Source organism: Scylla paramamosain, chromosome 9, assembly GCF_035594125.1.
Source record: "Scylla paramamosain isolate STU-SP2022 chromosome 9, ASM3559412v1, whole genome shotgun sequence".
Taxonomy (NCBI): Eukaryota; Metazoa; Arthropoda; class Malacostraca; order Decapoda; family Portunidae; genus Scylla; species Scylla paramamosain.
Genome location: NC_087159.1, coordinates 2162501 through 2181367, shown reverse-complemented (window position 1 = coordinate 2181367; position 18867 = coordinate 2162501). Strand labels below are relative to the sequence as shown.

The following is an 18867-nucleotide window of genomic DNA, read 5'->3' as shown; positions in this document are numbered from 1 at the left end:
GAGAGAGAGAGAGAGAGTCTGAGCCTGAATAATTATTACATACACATTTTTCCCTTTACTCTCTCTCTCTCTCTCTCTCTCTCTCTCTCTCTCTCTCTCTCTTTCTCTCATTTCCTTTTCATCCCAAATCTTATTCCCAGAGAGAGAGAGAGAGAGAGAGAGAGAGAGAGAGAGAGAGAGAGAGAGAGAGAGAGAGAGAGAGTGTCATTACAGCCTGGACTCCCTCACTCAACGCCTCGACGCCTCAGAAAGTGAAACCCAGTGATTTGTTTCCGCATCATAAAAGAGAAAAAAAAGTTAGGCGCGGAAGAGAAAGGCGAGGTTTAGCTTCCTAGCGAGGCAAAAACGCTGCTGATGAATGTGGCTGAGGGGAGGGGAGGGAAGGAAAGAGGAGGAGGAGGAGGAGGGAAAGGAGAGAAGGGGAAGCTGGCGCCATCAATAATTCTAAAGGACTGGGGAAGGGCGGGGTTAATGAAGCTAAAGGAAGTAAAATGGTGAAGAAAGAAAGGTATCTGTCATTCGGATGTGGCTTTGCAGTCGTCAGGTCTTGCAAAGGGGAAGGAAACAAAGGACTGAATGAATCCTTGCAGTTAAACACTAAAATAAAGACAAACTGCAGCTTCTCAAGGGAATCTGTAGCAAGAAAAAAGTGGAATCTCATGAAGGAAGAACATAATTGAAATCTCACAAAGGAAGAACAAATAGAAGGCGTGCAAAAGAAGAACTGAACTGAACTGAAAAACTGAAGCTTCGCAAATGAACGAACAAACTTGACAATGGATGAACAAACTGAAGAACAAAGAGTCTCGTGAAGGAAGAACAAAGTGAAATCTTACAAAGGACAGACAAATTGAAGCCTCACAAAGCCAAACAAACAAACAAACAAACTAAGGCCCCCACAAAGAGAAAGAAATAAAGTCTCACCCATAAACACAAAGGAAGAGCAAACAAGCATCACAAACTAAGGTAGATCAAACTGAGGCCTCACTAATTAAGAACAAATTGAAGCCTTGCAATGGAAATACAAATTAATATCACACAAAGAAAGAACAAACTGTTATTTTTTTTCTTCCCTTTTACTAAAATTATGGGAACTTGTGTGTGTGTGTGTGTGTGTGGACCGTTCCAATGGATATCGATTTTCCTCTTCAGTGAACAAGTAATATAATTTTTCAACTCCTAATTGCAATATCCCTTCGTGAGTGCTGAGTAAAGTGTCATTTTTTATCACACAAAATTGGGCTGTTGATAAGAAGGACCTTTAATTAATCCTATTGATATTTGTATGTATGTATGTATGTATGTATGTATGTTTGTATGTACACCAACGACAACTTTTCAATCAACATATTCCTACACATCTATTTGCTTATGTTCTCTATATGTATGTATGTATGTATGTCAGAACTTCAGTCCACGCATACAATCCTTCACTATTCATTCCCTCCATGTATTGCAAGAGGACGAATGGAGGGAAGGAATGAAGGAAAGAAATAAACTCAGAGGGAGTGAGAGAATGGAAGGAAAGGAAGGAAGGTCAGAGAGGAAGAGATAGAAAGAGAAGGACAAGGAATTCCACGTATTTTTTCACCAAACAAGGTCACAGAGCCTTCAGAGAGAGAGAGAGAGAGAGAGAGAGAGAGAGAGAGAGAGAGAGAGAGAGAGATAGTAAGTGAGATTAATTTTCCTCATCTCTGAACCCTCTACTCTTTAACCCTTCCCCTTCCCTCTTTTTCTATCCTTCCATGCTCCTTTCATTGCTCTCGCCCCTTGCCTCTACATTTTATACCAAGACTCGTAGATGGTGTCGTTGTGTTAGTGTTCCTCCTCCTCCTGCTTCGGTCTATACTTAAATTTAATTCTGAATATGCGCGTTACTATTAGCGAATGTGGCGATATAGTTTAAAAAGAAGAGAGGTACAGGAAGAAATTCGCTCACAAAGAGTGGTAGATGACTAGAATAGACTCAGTAACCAAGGTCTTAGTATAAAATTGATAGGAAGCTCTAAAAGATCAAGTGAATTTCTGGAAAAGGGATGATAAATGAATATAGATACGCACGTGTTAATGTGCTGATAAAGATAAATAAAAAGAGATAGAAAGGAGCGGTATCAGTAATCAGGTTCTTGATATAAAATCAGTACTGAGTTTTAAAAGATTAGATAGATTTCAGGAGAGGGATGATAAGTGAATATAGATACGTATGTGCTGATGGTGCTCATGAAAAAAAAATAAATAAAAAAAAAAGAGATAGAAGGGACTGGTAGAGAAGTGAAATAGACTCAGTATCAGTGCAGGCTATCAGTAAGGAGGTTTAAGAGATTAGATAAGTTCATGTTTAGGTATGATAGGTTAGTAAAGGTATACATGTCTTACACAGGAACTCCCACGTGTTGACCTAATGGCTTCTTGCAGTTTCCCTTGTGTTCTTGTTCCTGTGACTGTACTTGATCTGTATGAGAGGGGAGTATTATCTCGTCTCTCTTCAAAGCTGGAGAAGTACTGAGAAAACTGCCTCTGTGCTCCTTACTTGTGGCAGTAGGCGCTTAGAAGGGAAGGTATATGGCAATTGGTAACCTTCTTCTGTGTTTTTATTCCCTCTGTCGTAAAGGGCGTCGCGGAATGATGTGTAAGTAGTGTTGTGTTGGGACTTGTGCTTTATGTCTGCCTGTTTGTTGTCTGTCTGTGTGTGTGTGTGTGTGTGTGTGTGTGTTTTCGTCTGTGTATGTTTGTCTTTTTGTCTTTGTGACTGTTTATTTGTCTGCCTATTAAGGATTCTCTCTCTCTCTCTCTCTCTCTCTCTCTCTCTCTCTCTCTCTCTCTCTCTCTCTCTCTCTCTCTCTCTCTCTCTCTCTCTCTCTCTCTATCTATCTATATATCTATCTATCTATCTATCTATCTCTCTCTCTTATTCATTCCATCATAATATCAGTCTTTTTTACTTCACTATCAGTTCACTCATCTGTTCATGTCATATATATGTATGTATGCACGTATACACAATATCTACGTATATATGTAATACATGTATGCATGCACATACTCGTAGTACAGATTTGTATTCATTGCAAAATAACCCATTCATATCTGTCTATCTGTCTGTGTATCTATCTGTCTGTCTTTCTGTATGTCTGTCTGTCTGTCTGTCTGTCTATCCACCTATGTCTCTGCCCGTCTGTCTGCCTATCTATCTATCTATCCATCTATTTATCTATTTATCTATCCACTGATGCAAGCCTTCCCTTCTCTTTCTTATATAAAAAATCTTTCATGTTTGAAGGATTTTTTGGCTCGTCCTCCTGTTTTTCTTCATGATGAAACCCTTTCTTTCTATCCTTCTTCCTCCCCTCCCTTCCTCCCTCCGTCCCTCCCTTCCCTTCCTTCCTTCCCTCTCCCCTCTTTCCTTCCCTCCTTATTTCCTGTGCAAAGCAAAACTACGAACCAGAAAACCGATGAAGCTTAAATTTGACAGGCAGAGAGAGAGAGAGAGAGAGAGAGAGAGAGAGAGAGAGAGAGAGAGAGAGAGAGAGAGAGAGAGGGGGGGAGGTAAGTGTGATAATCTGTAAGACATTAACTATAGCTTATACAAATGTACGACTCTCTCTCTCTCTCTCTCTCTCTCTCTCTCTATGTAGATTACAGGTGTGAAAATCTTCTATTATCCGGAGCACAATCTCACAAGTTCGAAACTCATCTGAACTGAACGCCCTAAATCACACGTCGGTACCGGCCTTTGATGGATGGGAGAGAGAGAGAGAGAGAGAGAGAGAGAGAGAGAGAGAGAGAGAAGTGTCGGCGGAGTGGATGAGAGGAGATGGTAGTGATGGTAGCTTTGGTGATGGTGGAGCAGCGATGTGGAGGGTTGATATGAGGACAGTAGGATTGGTTAGGGAAATGGGAGAAGGAGGAGGAGGAGGAGGAGGAGGAGGAAGAGGAGGAGAAAGAGGAGATACATAGACTGGTGATACATGAAATTGGTGATTGTATCTTGAGCAAATGTAAAGTAATTGAATTCCTGAAGAAGTGGAGGAGATAGGGAAGAGGAAAGGAGGAGGAGGAAGAGGAGGAGATGGAAGAGGAGGAGATGTAGAGGTAGCGATTTTAGGGATGGAGGAGATAAGAAGGAGAGAAGAGACAGGGCATGGAAAAAGGGGGGGAGGAGGAGGAAAAGAATGAGGAAGAAGAGGAGGAGGAGGAGGAGGAGGAGGAAGGACGAGAAGGAACAGGGCGTGGTAGTAATAAAGGAGGAAAAGAGGAGGAAGCGGAGGATGACGAAGTGTGGAGTTTGCAACATAATGGACAGAAGAGCTAGGAGAGAGAAGTGGAGCAGATCGTGGTAGTGGAGGAGGAGGAGGAGGTGGTGGTGGAGACGTAGCGATATAGAGAACAGAGGAGCTAGGAAAAAGTGGAACAGGGCGTGGTGGCAGCAGTGGTGGTGTTGGCGGTGGGTGGCGGAGGTGGCATTGGCGAGGCGACGATGGTCACGCCTGCAGACCCACGCCCCTGCAGCCCCTGACCATCCCGCGGCGAGGCTGACCCGACAAAAAAAGGCGAAAACAAATACGAGAAAAAATCTATATCTATCTGTTTATCCCCAGAATACACGCCCCGTCCCCTCACGCGGCTCCCCGACCCGCCACTCAGCAAAACTACCCGCCACTCACCAACCACCTCCATTTCCTCCCTCTAATTCCACCTCGACCTCAAGATCTCAGTGATGGAGTTTCGCCCCCGGCCGCTGCCTTCCCTTGGCGCTGATGGTATCTTGTTCAAATCGGCCCACACTCCTCCTTATCTCTATTCCTCATCGATTCGCATTTATTTCACCCCTGATAAATGTAACGTAGATTGTACTGTACTGCGCCTGACTAATGCTTAAAGTTAATCCGCCCTGGAAAAAATGGGCTTGTCGAAACGAATTGGTCATGTTGAGGCGAAAACACTACGGCGACGAACTCTCTTGCGTCTTGGTGTTAGGCAGAGGTCCTCAGTGATCGCCTTGATAACGAGTGATTTGTGTTGTGTCCTCTCAGCCACGTCCTTCGCCTCCACCACCACCACCACTACTACTACCTGGAAGACTCATATACGTCACAGCGGGTTAATGAGGTACTGTTGTGTGCGCCATAACACAAACAGACTCAGCTCAAGGAGGCATCAGTACGTGGATACTTTCAAGGCTAACACGAGGTAATATTTTGATGATCATTTGTGTATTTCCTTCAGTCGACTCTTGCAGGGATCAGTAATAATAAACTACGTGAAATTTATAATACTTTCACGAATTTAAACCCATTCATGATGAAAAATTGAGAAAATATCCATGTATTTTACCATTTCCCTTCCATCATACGTCAGACAGCGCGGCACTCAAAACACTAGGAAGAAGGAACTCACTCCCTGATTGGGTAGCTAGAAACTCCCGCCGGCCAATCACATCTCTGCTTCCTGTGCCCGCCGCGCTGCCAGGGTCTCGAGTCAAGGTTCCGAGCAAAGGTCCGAAGGTGGTAATAAGTGTCCAGATGCCGCTCATTACCGGGGGACGCGGGTAAATGTAGTGCGTGTAGCCAGTCGTAAAGTGGACGTCTACTTATATGTTACTCAGTGCCGTGGGACCGTGTCTGTATTCCGTTTTCTTTTGGTCTTCATTGGGGGGTGACTTGTCTGATCATTGTTCACTCGAGCGTTGATTCGGAACATTGATTCAGAGTGGTCATTGTTTAAGATTAACGAGCTGGGAACATGGTAGGGAATGGGGTGTGACATACATACAGACACACACATGCACACGGAATATATAGAAGGAGAAGAAATATATGTGGTAGAAGAACACACACACACACACACACACGAGGAGGCAGAAAAAGAAAAAGAAAGAAAAAAAAAGATGATAAATATAGATATACAGAAACAGAGAAATACACAAATTAAACTCAGACTGTATATACTGTAACACACACACACACACACACACACACACACACACACACACACACACTAGTTAACTCATTTTCCAACTTTGCTTCACTTCAGTCAGACAATTACTATCGGGAACACAAAGGGCATGATAGTCGTAACTACTGTACGTGGCAATTACCTAAGCACGTAACCTTGTCTCAGTCTGTATGCTAAGGACACGCGTAATTTGATGTCCGTTGAAGGCACCTGATTACGTAAATGCGGAGGGCGTGGCGCAGGGATGAAGTGCTCCGCCGTGATGGCCCCGTGCACCCTTTACTTACTCAATTTGCAGAGAGAGAGAGAGAGAGAGAGAGAGAGAGAGAGAGAGAGAGAGAGAGAGAGAGAGAGGGTAGGGGGGAGTTGGGTGGTAGAAGGAAGGCAAATAGGTACTTTCTTATCAGGTTATTTAGGAAAGAGAGAGAGAGAGAGAGAGAGAGAGAGAGAGAGAGAGAGAGAGAGAGAGAGAGAGAGAGAGAGATTATAATATACTGTAATTTTTAATATGCATCCTTTTCTTTCATTGCCTTCAAGAAACCTTACCACCACTATCACCATCACTACTACCACCACCATCACCACTACAACACATTCCCCCACATTCACCCTCCACAACCACACATCATTTCCCCCCTCACTCTCACCTTCACTATTTCCTACCATCACTATTTCTCACCATCACACACTATTTTCTCACCATTCCCAAGTACAAAGCTCATTCTTCACCATTTCCAAGTCTCATCCTCATTCCTCACCATGCCCCACTGTGAACCACCACCACCACCACCACCACTACCATTACCACCACCACCATCACAACACAAAGGTGACACAATGGACGTCCAGGTGGAAATAAACACGGCGTTTCTCCCATTCTTTCTTTTTTTTCCCATCCGTGGTAATAACTGGGCACACCATCGCGTCTCTCGCTGTGTTCTGAGGAGCCGCCGCCGCCGCCACAGCCGCCTAGCCCTTACCCGAGGCCTGACCACCACCACCACCATCACCATCACCAGCCACCACCACCACCACCACTACTACTACAGTCCTCATCATTACCTTTGTCGTTGTTTCCCACGCTCTTGTTAGTCTTCTGAAGTTCCAGTTTCCAGGTTTAAGTCTTCCAGTTCACGTTCATTAACCCTACACCCTTCTCTCTTCCTTAGTCCTCCCATTTCTTTCCCTTTTGTTATATTTCAGTTTTCTCGCTTACCCAGTCCTCCCATTCCTTCCTCTCTTGTTATATCCCAGCCTTCTCTCTTCCCCAGTTCTCCCATTCCTTCCTCTCGTGTTATGCCCCAGTCTTCTCTCTTCCGTAGTCCTCCTCATCCTTTCCTCTTTCGTTATGCCGTGTAGTCCCAATTCCCAGGCCTATTTCACCTACGTTAGATTCGGTATCACTATTTTTTTTCCTGTATGGGGTCTCTAGTTGTTTCTCATTCTCACTGAGTTATTCTTTAATCCTGTTTCCAGTCCTATTTCACTAACGTTAGCGCTGCTCTGTTTTTCTCCCTATGAAGTCTCAGTTGCCAGGTCTATTTCACCTACGTTAGCTCCAGTATCACCATTTTTTTTTTTTTTGTACGGAGTCCTTATTTTTTGGCTCCACTTCGTTCATCTTAGCCTCACCACTTCCGCAATACTTCTCTTCGCAGTTCCGTCCGTCATTTTCCGTCATTTTCTGCGAAGGAGGAAAAAAAGTATTGGGTCATGTTCTCTGTGTACTAGTATTACCTTCATTTTATACAGTTAACTTTCTTCATCTTCTTCGTTTGTGTGAAAGGAGAAGCTGTTAAAAGGAAGTGTTCTCTGTGCAATAGAAGCTTAACTCAGCATCGCCAACCTCCTTCACCGTTTTGTATTTTGATCGCCTCGTTTGCATGAGAGGAGAAAAAGAAAGTATTCGAAGAGCACAGGGACTGCCACGTGTAGGCCTGATGACTTCTTGCAGCTTCCCTTATTTTCTTATGCTCTTATGTAAAGTAATGTTCTCAGTTTACTAATACCAGCTTAACTTGACATGGTTCACCTTCTTCATCGTCGCTCCTTCAGCCTCCTCGCCGCCGCTCCACTGCCTCGCCGCCACCACCCCAGGCCGCCCCGATAGCTGTCCATAAATAATCCCAGCAAAAACCTCTCCGCTGAGTGGATGCCCCGCGTCACTCGTTCCTCTCAGGTGCCCGGTGCTCAGGTGCTCCCTCGCCACGCTGCCCCTCCTCCTCCTCCTCCTCCTCCTCCTCCTCCTCCTCCTCCTCCTCCTCCTCCTCGTCAGCTCTCCGTACCCCGCTCTCCTGCTCTCCATCTCCTCATCAAATTTATATCCTGTTGTGTATCTATTGGTCTCTCTCTCTCTCTCTCTCTCTCTCTCTCTCTCTCTCTCTCTCTCTCTCTCTCTCTCTCTCTCTCTCTCTCTCTCTCTCTCTCTCTCCACCATCATCACCACCACCACCACCACCACCCCCTTCATTTCACCTCTCCTCGCCACACAATCATCAATTCACAGGTTCACGCCACGTGCCTGCAGGTGTTCACCACTCGCCTATCCGCTCCTTGCCTCCACGTCACGTTGTAGCAGCACCTTGTCTCCCGTCAGGTGTCAGAATGTTAGTACACGATCATAAGTCTTCGTGTTGTCATTTTAGAATTCCTGCGATAACAAATAATGATGTTTTTTTTTTCTATCTTTAGAGTGGCGTTCGGACGAGTCATTACCCGCTGGCAAGAAAAAAGGAAGAAAAAGGAAGAAAACAGGTGGCATCGTTTCATAATCAGCAGACAGCATTCACTCCTCCGCTGGCGACGTGGATCAGTAATTTTTCCTTCTCTCTCAACAGACAGATTGCTTCGTAAGTCTGTCCGCATCTTACGTAGTCTTGGTCACCTCGGCACCACCCCTCTCGGGTCGGCTCGGCTCGGCCCCGGACAGCTGAAGAGATATTCGTGTTTCTTAATTTGGGAGATGACGAGCAGCTGGCCGTCACCGCAAGCGGCACCGTTCATTCCCCTGCCGAGTTTTTTTTTCTTTTTTTCCTCTTTAGTGTATCGCCAGAGTTGTGCGGCCATTCCCTTACCTACTTTTTTTTCCCCTTCTTTTCTTCTTTTTACATATCAGCGAGTGGCCTAAAATCACTGACATGTTACTCATTAAGCGGACCTTTGATACGGAGCGAGTGTTGGGGGCAGCGTGTCTCTTGAAAAAAGGGACTCCCTCTCTTGAAACCCAACAAGTAATCGCGCCAACATGGCCTCATCAGCCCCAGCCGGTCTGCTCCACAGCCTGATGACCCGCGCGGGGATTGGCTCAAAAAAAAAAAAAAAAAAAAAAAAAAAAAGAAGGAAAAAAATAAGTGTAGGGCATCGATTAGAGCGGGACCAGGAAGTGAAGGTAGTGATGGTCACTCTGCAACATTGATGACCCGGGTGGAGTGAATGCTCCTCGTGGTGTGTGCTGTGTTCATGTGCGTGTGTCAAGGGACCAGACAGACCCGATGAGCTGTTCGGTGACTGCAGACCTTGGGACAGCAGGTGACGAGGGATAAAATGTTTCTCTTAGACTTTCCTCATTTATGTTTATAAGAAATTGATCAAAAGTGCAAAAAAGGGGGAGAGAGAGAGAGAGAGAGAGAGAGAGAGAGAGAGAGAGAGAGAGGAGAGAGAGAGGAGAGAGGAGAGAGAGAGAGAGAGAGAGAGAATATTTTGCAGCTCCTCCCAAAAAAAGTAAGTTCACTGTGCAATAAATTCCCGAATGGAGGCCTGTTTGATATCAGTGGTGTCCTGGTGGTGAGTAGTGATGACTCAGGGCAGTGAGCAAGTCGTGTTGTTCAGGGATTCTGTTTGACGTCAAAGTCTCCCAGACTTCGCCGCGCCGCCACGCCGCGTCATCTCATTTCACACTCTGAGATTCACACTCATCCCTCGACGCTCTCTCAGTATTGGAATAAAAAAAAAGGAAATGAGAATACCGGTAGAAATATTTGGTATCTTGCTGCTCGGCAGCATGATGAACCTCGCCATGTGGCGAGAGGCAAGAATTCAGCGGCTTCCTCCCCGAGGAGGTTGACGCAACCATGTCCCATACCGAGTGGCGGCTGCGGAACTCTCTGGCCAGGACTGGGGAACTCGAGCGGCGCCACCAGGCGCTATTGGCGACCCTGGATGTGGACAGGGATGGACTGACGGACGTGATGTCCGCGGTGGAGGCACTGCAGCGCGTCAGCCGCCGCAGCGCCCAGGACATTAACGCCCTCGCCAAGCTCCTCGAGGCGGAACGTGACGTAGCGCGGCGAGAGGCTGCACAGAAAGCGCAGGAGGAGGAGGGCCTTCTCCTGAGGCGCAGGTGGCGCGCGAAGCTGCAGCTGCAGCGGTCTAGGCGAGAAGCAGAGGCAGCAGATCGTGTCGCCCTGCAGCAGGCACAGGCCTCGGCCGCCAGCGTGCAGGCCTCGCTGGGCGATGTGCAGAGGCTGCACGGCCTGCGCCAGGAGACTGATCCCCGAACGGAGAGGATTCTCGCCGGCAGGGAAACAGGGGGGAGGGAGGGGGTCCTCGGCGGGTGGCGGCAACGCCTTTCCTCCCTCGTCCGTGACGACCCCGTGGTTGAGGCTGGTCCCAGGGGCCAGGCTCCAGACCCAGACCGCGGGCATGGGGGAACAGGTGGAGCCACTGGGTGAAATTGGCTCGAACACTGAGTTCGAGACTCCCAGAGGGGAGGAAGGCTCTGTTTCGCCAGAGATGAAGGCGGTCGGCCAGGGCGCGAGGAGCCCCAGCCTGGACTGGCCGCCTGACGTGACAGAGGACGCCCCTGGGGAGCTTGACGCGGCGCGCTTCACTGCTCGGGACAACAGTACCGATACAGGTGGGGGGCGCGTCCCCTCAGGGCCTGGAAAGGGAGTCGTCCCAAAGGACTTTTCAAGTGGATTGTATTACTGCACACCGCTACGGGCCTCGTCTCCAGCGCCGTCAGGCTGCGGTATGAGAACATGTGCCCCGGCTTCCTTCGAGAGCACTGAGGGAACTCCCGCAGGGATAAAGGGCGTAAAGTACCTGTTAACTATCGCAAAGTGCCCTTCATCCCCTCTTTACGGAGTTAAGTGGCCTTTTCTTGCATTTATTTGGCTGCTCCACCTCGCATCCTCTCCTGCTATCGATAAAATCCAGTCCGTCTGTCGATGATCGCGTGTAATGTATAAATGTACCTACGTATGCTGGATAAATATGTGTAACCGGTGCAGACTCAAAGCACGGCGCTGAGTTAACGAGGCGCAGTAATGTCGTTATTTGTACATATGATGAAATAACGACAAACATTCGCTATAGGCTCGTTGCGCTGTAATGAGTGTCGGCCAAGTTTGTTTTTTGAGCGGAAGTTGTGAGGGAATGTGACGTTACTTCAATAAACAAATACCCATTGAGTGCATTAATGTTATTACTGTTTCATTAGTAGTGTTTGTCGGACGCGATAAAGCTTCTCTTAATAGTCAGATCTCGTTTGTATGTATGTTTGTATGTATGTACGTGGCCTTACCTAAACTACTTTTTTTTTTGTTACCGTGTCTTATGGGTCACACGCACACACACACACACACACACACACACACACACACACACACACACAGGCAAACAAGAAGAGGGAAAAACTGGGCAAATATAGATATGGAACAAAAAAGAACATTCAAGCGTGAGCTCTGACCGTGTACTGTAGGTATACAGCACACACACACACACACACACACACACACACACACACACACACACACACACACACACACACAGGGAGAAAAAAAAACACTAGACAAACACAGATACAGAGACCAGACCAGACCACTCGACTGAGATCCTTGATACTAGAACTACGTAAACACACACACACACACACACACACACACACACACACAGCAAGGAGCCATCGTGGGCGACATAACAACAACAAACAACAACAACAACAACAACAACAACCTGCTCCCACGTAACTCCAGATACAACACACGGTATCAACAATTTTATCAGCCTCACTCACAGACATTTACGGGCGATTAAAGGGCCAGTCACGTCCAGGGCAGGGAATGAGAAGCAGCACCGCGGGTCTCATTCATAAAGATCAGAATCGCGGCCTGGTTTACCATATACAGGCGAGAGTTACGAGCAGAAGAGAAGGGGAGGAGGGGAGATAATATTTTCAGAGTATCCTTGGCTCCGTACTCAGAAACGCCTTATTCTCTCGTCATGATGGTTGTTAAAGGCCACGAGGATAATGAGTTACATTTTAAAGGGTGTTTTTTGACATTGCTGATGCTGAGTGCTTGTTAAACTATCAAGAGAGACGTGGAAACTATTGAAAACCAGAGTAATTTCCTGTAGTAGTTGTGATAAGGCGCTGAAGTGTTTGAGAATACTGGCTACTGTCTGATAGTGGTGTTGATAATACTGTGTTTGTTTCTCTGTGTGTTTTATTTTGTCTTTATTTTGTTTAGTGTGGTTTGGGGGTTACTTGGGGTTGGTGGGGGTTAAGTTAGGGATGGCTGGTGGATGAGGGGGGGGGGTGGGAGAAGTTTTCTTTTCCTGTGTGTTTAATTTCTGCTTTGGAATGATTTGTTGTTGATGTTGTTGTTGTTGTTGTTGTTGTTGTTGTTGTTGTTGTTGTTGTTGTTGTTGTTGTTAGTAAATGGGTTTGTGGGTGGGACAGTGAGAGAGGTACGCTTAATCTCCACTATCCCTCTTCCTCCCCCTCCCCCTTTGCTATGACATCACTCTGGCATAGATTATTATTATTATTATTATTATTATTATTATTATTATTATTATTATTATTATTATTGGTATACATTTGTGCGTGCGTGCGTGCGTGCCTGCGTGCGTGTGTAGTATGTAAATTCATTGGCTTAATCTTGTAACGTGTTAATTTCACTCATCGTATTTCATTGTATTCGCCGCATTATTTTAGTCATCATTGTATCATTATTGAATTGTATGGATTTGTTTGATGTGTTTTTTGTTCATGTAATTGTCCTGTGTGTGTGTGTGTGTGTGTGTGTGTGTGTGTGTGTGTGTGTGTGTGTGTTTGTTGAGGGAGATAACTCATAATTGGACCACACACACACACACACACACACACACACACACACACACACACACACACACACACACACACACACACACACACACCGCTAAACTTTAAAGAGCCATCAAGGTGGAGTGGACTTGGACTTCACAAATGATCGTTCACATACCTGGAATACCTCAGAGAGAGAGAGAGAGAGAGAGAGAGAGAGAGAGAGAGAGAGAGAGAGAGAGAGAGAGAGAGAGAGAGAGAGAGAGAGATGGATGTAGGGTTTGAAGAATTCCTCTAAAAAAAGCAAAAAAAAAAAAAAAACAACCTAAAATAAAAACTTATAAAAAAAAAAATAAATAAATAAAAAAAAAGAATTACCAAGAATCGTCCATTTTGTAAGTAGACGTTAATTAGCCCCGTATTATTGAACAGCTAATTCCCAGAAAAGCCTTGAGTAGAAATTTATGTCACGTATTCAGAAACAAATAAGGTTGACTGTTTCCTCGGCTGTGGGTGGGAAGAGACGAGGTTTACTTGACAATGTGAACCTTTTCCCCCCTTACGTGCAATTTATAAGTTCTGAATTCGTCTTGGTGTTAATTTCTCGTACTCAGGCAAGCGTTGTGGTTCTAAGGGCGTGTTTTATTGGTTCAGTTCTCGGTAGGTAATATATGTATACTTATTATTAATTTATTGCTATCTTTTTTTTTTTATTCTTTTCATTATTATCATTAGGTAATATATATTTTCTTGTTATCAGTTTATTTATTCATTTATTTTGTTTTATTTATTTTTTTGGTTTGGTTTCTGTCATCATCGTCATCAGGAAGTATATGTTTTATTTATTATCAATTTATTTAATCTTTTTTTTGTGTGTATTTTGTGGATTCTTTTAATTAGGGAGGCATATTTTCAGTGGACCTTATTATTATTATTTTTTTCTAGGTTTGTTCTTTTAGGCTTGAGCTTCACCACGAAATGGAATAAATGAATAAACGAATGACTGAATTAATAGACAAAACCTAACCAACGTGTAAACCTAACTAGCACCACCACCACCACCACCACCACCACCACCCACAGCAACCATTCACCTTTCCCTTTCCTTCAATTTAACCACCGTGCATTTACTTGGACCTACGAACGTATATAGACCAAATACCACCACCATCACCACTGCAGCCACTCTCCCTTTCTTCCCCTTTCGTCTCCTGTATAGTTTCCAAGCCTTAGATTCATTACAGTACTTCCTATGGCCACCCAACAGCGCTATTCTGTGCTTCTATTGTAATTTCCTTGATAATCTGGACCACTTAAAATTCCTAATGGCGTTGTAATACTTTTCCGGGGGAGTTTGTAGCAGTGGAGTGATGCGTGCTAAGACGATGTGAAGGAAAGGGAAGTTGCAAGGAGCCGTCAGTCCCTGTAATGCAGTGCTGCCCAACATGTGTGAGGCGCGAGGGGGATACAGGGAAGGGGGCGTGAAGTTATCTGCCCAGAAATCATAGTTGAAAAAGTATATGACGGTGTTGCTCCAAGAAGAAAAGGTGTTTATAAGAATGTCTCCTGTTTTATTACTCATTTTGTTGGTTTAAATACGAGGAAAAGTTCTTGGTTTTGTTTTTCCTAGGCATTTATGAGATGGTAAACTATGTATATATATATAAAAAAAAAAATACATGACTTATATTAAAACGCAATGAACTGGGAGAAGGAGGTGAAGGGAGGAGGAGACGTGTAGATCTATCATAAGTTTACAAAATAGGGGGCGTCGTATATAAACAGTCAAAGAACCACTGCTGTAACAAGTCCCCTAACAAAACAGATGAACATTTATCCCCCTCCCCTGACACCCTAATTGATTGGACTTCGATGCACGACTCAACGAAATAATCAGAAGCAAGTTACGGGTTATATATATATAATTTTGCAAGGCACCACCGTCACAAAAATGAGTGATCGGATTGATAAAACCTTTTAACGCCTCTAGTTTAATTTTTTTGCTCATTAAAATCATGCTGGATTACTTGGATATCAGGTGTCGTTTAGTGTCATTAGCACTTCAGAGATTAAGTGTCTGAAATCGAGCAGGGGATAGATAGATAGATAGAGAGAGAGAGAGAGAGAGAGAGAGAGAGAGAGAGAGAGAGAGAGAGAGAGAGAGAGAGAGAGAGAGAGAGAGAGAGACGGAGTAAGTGTTTAAGGTGAGCCAGGGTGCGAAAAGATGAGTGGCAAGGTACTCTCTCTCTCTCTCTCTCTCTCTCTCTCTCTCTCTCTCTCTCTCTCTCTCTCTCTCTCTCTCTCTCTGTCTTTGAGAACCTGTTTTGTATAATAGATGATAACAAAAACTGAGATGCTTTAGCTTTGCGAGAGAGAGAGGAGAGAGAGAGAGAGAGAGAGAGAGAGAGAGAGAGAGAGAGAGAGAGAGAGAGAGAGAGAGAGAGAGAGAGAGAGAGAGAGAGAGAGAGAATATGTTGATGCTGCTGCTGGTGTTACTGGTGGTAGTAGTAGTAAGTAGTAGTAGTAGTAGTATTTTATTTTTACTTGTTAGCAAATTTGGCCAGTGTTGTAGAAGTAGTAATAATAATAATAATAATAATAAAGAGATCAATAAATAAAATAAATAAACACACACACACACACATACACACACACACACACATACACACACACTTCCTCCTCCTCAGCCCAGAAAATAACACAGCGGACGAACCTTCTAACAGCATTGAGAATCTGTTGTGTAGCTTTTTAATTCCGCGAGACAAAGGCCAAGCTTTCAGGCAGTAATGAGCGCAATGAGCGAGGTTACATCAAAGGAGACTGGCCTGGCAAAATACCTCATGCTGTACTAGGCCAGGTAATGATGTTAGTATTATTTTGTCCTGATACCGCGTCCGCCTCTCTCTCTCTCTCTCTCTCTCTCTCTCTCTCCTCTCTCTCTCTCTCTCTCTCTCTCTCTCTCTCTCTCTCTCTCTCTCTCAAAGAAATAAAGCACATAGAAATATATTGCAAATCGAAGGTCATCCGAATTACAACACGGGTTTCTCTCTCTTCCCCTCTTCCCCTTCTTCCTCTTTCCCCTTCCCCCTTCACTCTCACCCTTCCCTCTTTGTGTTGTCTGGACATTAGAATGGCTGCTGATATTGAAATGGGTTGTATTTCGTATTTGTTTTCAGTTATCACTCTTGGCTCCATTATTTTGCTAATTTTGTTTTGTATTTCTATTTATTTTTTTATTGTAATTAGTCGATCCAGCGAACCAGCCATTAATCAAAATATTTATAAAAGATTGCACGGTATTTATCTGATTGTTATAAGTCCCTCTCCCCTCACCATCCCCTCTCCCCTCTCCCATCTCCCCTCACTCCTCTCCTTCCCTACCATCCCGTCCTCCCGCCTCCTCTCTCCCTTCCCCTTCCATAGCTTTTCCCTCTTCCTCTTCTCTGCCCCCTCTCTCCCCCTCTTATACTACCCTCTCCTCGTCTCCCCTTCCCTCATTCACTCCCCTCCGTTCAATTCCACTCCCCTTCTCGACCCTTCCCTCCCTTAACCCCTCTCTACCTCTCTGCCTCCCCCTCTTCCATCTCCCCTCCCCTCCCCTCTTTTTAATCCATTTGTCACTAATAAAACCCAATAATTCTTGCATTCATGGCCTCAATAATTATTACAGGTAGGAAAGAGAGAGAGAGAGAGAGAGAGAGAGAGAGAGAGAGAGAGAGAGAGAGAGAGAGAGAGAGAGAGAGAGAGAGAAACAATTGACGTGTTGCTGTTACTGCGTTAGGTCTTTCAGCACTCAAGTCACTGTTGTGCTGTCACTGTCAATACTGTGCTATAGTGTTTCTTGACTCTCTTGTACACTTAAGGTCAGGTGTTGTGTATTGTGCTTCTCTTACTTCTGTTGTTTGGTGTTTTGCCTCTTAGTTTTGAGTTTCGTGGTTCAGTGGCCTTTTGAAAGTAGTAGTGGTGAGAAAGTAAAGAAGGAGAAGAATTACAGCAGAACAGGGATAGGGAGGTTAGGAGGAGAAGATCAAGAACAAGGAGAAGAATATGTGACAAAGTTAATTAAAGGAGAAAGGACAGGGAGGAATGAAGTATATTTATGTTATCTATTGTGGTCCCAGTTCTTATCCTCGTTCTTATCTTTTTTTTGTCGCCCCCTTTATCCTCTTCCTTTCTTGGTTCCTTCGTTATCCTTGTCTTCTTCCAGCTCATCATCATTGTCCTCATCTTCTTTGTCGTTATCTTCGTCCTATCCTTGTGTTTATCTTCACCCCACTTCATTCCTTTATTCTCCTCATCGTCTTCCTTATTACCATCACTGCTCTCATTATAACTCACCCTCGTCTCTTCCCCCACCAACACCTCGACCTTGTTCTCATAATCCCCTCCCTTTATCAAATCCTCATCATCACTACCAGTATCATCATCACCTGCACTAATCAAGGGTTCACACACCTCACCAGTCACGCCTCGCCCTCCATCCCTCAGCCTGGGTCGTGGGCAGACGTGGGACCTGTAATTATGAAGGCTGGTGACCCATAGTTTCAATAGGGCTTAAAAAGTGGGTTCAGTCGTCTATAGTTTGGACAAGAAGGGGGTTTCGATTCCTTATCCTGACTTGGTCCTGAAAGTGTGACATGTCAACTATTTCTTGGTCACTGATTGCTGTCGTTTTCAGAGATGGAGAGAGAGAGGGAGAGGGAGAGGGAGAGGGAGAGGGAGAGCTTGACGCAAAACATCTTGACTCACTAAGACAGGCAGACAGACAGACAGACAAGCTTTCCCTAACTCCCTTCCGGACCTTGTTCTTGTAAATCTTATTTCCTTCTTTCTTCTTATATCGTCTCTTTTTTCGCTAAGCATCTTCTGTTCTCTCTCTCTCTCTCTCTCTCTCTCTCTCTCTCTCTCTCTCTCTCTCTCTCTCTCTCTCTCTCTCTCTCTCTCTCTCTCTCTCTCTCTCTCTCTCTCTCTCTCTCTCCATGCTCCTCAGACAACACCCGCTTTTTTTCTCTCAAGGCATTCTCTTCCCCGCACGTGTGTTGGGAGGAAGGAATGCAGCGGGGAGACTTGTTTCGCCCCTGTTATGTCCTCTCTTTCTCTCTCTCTCTCTCTCTCTCTCTCTCTCTCTCTCTCTCTCTCTCTCTCTCTCTCTCTCTCTCTCTCTCTCTCTCTCTCTCTCTCTCTCTCTCTCTTTCCACCACCTTCACCACTATTGTCAACACCCTTTCTTCCTCCTCCTCCTCCCCCTCTATTTCATGTGTCCTTCATTCTTTCCTTCCCTTCCTCCTCTCCTTTCTTCCCTCCTTCTCTTTATGTCCTCCCATGCCGCCTTTTTCTCCCTTCTGTCCACCTGCCACCTGCAAATGCCTCTCCCTCTCTCCCTCTCCCCGTTTCTCCCTCCCTCTCTCCCTTTTAAGGATGTCTGTGCCTTGCGGGGTTGTGTCTCCCTCCACGACACCGCGGCATCATCGTATTTCTATTTCGTAATCCTAAGTATTATATATAGATGGTGAATTTTGTGTCTAACCTGCAGTCTAAAGCCACTCTCCCTTCAGGTCTCTTGGTTCCTCGCTGGTTCTCTGTCCTCGCCTCTCTTTTTCCCTTCCCTGTTCTGTTTTGTCGGATTTTGTGTTCTCTCTTTTGTCATTTTCTGTTTTTTTTTCTGTTTTTTTTTTTTTTTTTTTCGAGTGTTCAGTCTCGTCTCGTGTCGTTCTGTTTTGTTTTCCGGTTTTTCTTTGGTGTTGTTTTTGGCGTCGGTGGTGGTGGTGGTGGTGGTGGTGGTGGTGGTGGTGTAGTCGTCGTCGTTGTTGTTGTTGTTTTACTTCCTATTCTTCTTGTTCTTGTTCCTCTCGTTATTGTTATTA

The 18867-nt window shown here is 45.1% G+C and overlaps 1 long non-coding RNA gene across 1 annotated transcript in view; it reads left to right on the top strand.

Annotated features, from left to right (window-relative positions):
* The first annotated feature begins 3961 nt into the window (after window positions 1–3961).
* The window catches only part of LOC135103284 (uncharacterized), a 37801-nt gene continuing 22895 nt past the window's right edge, over window positions 3962–18867 (top strand). The window contains exon 1 of the long non-coding RNA XR_010269971.1: window positions 3962–5190. This is a non-coding gene — a long non-coding RNA (uncharacterized LOC135103284). The remainder of the gene's footprint in view (window positions 5191–18867) is intronic.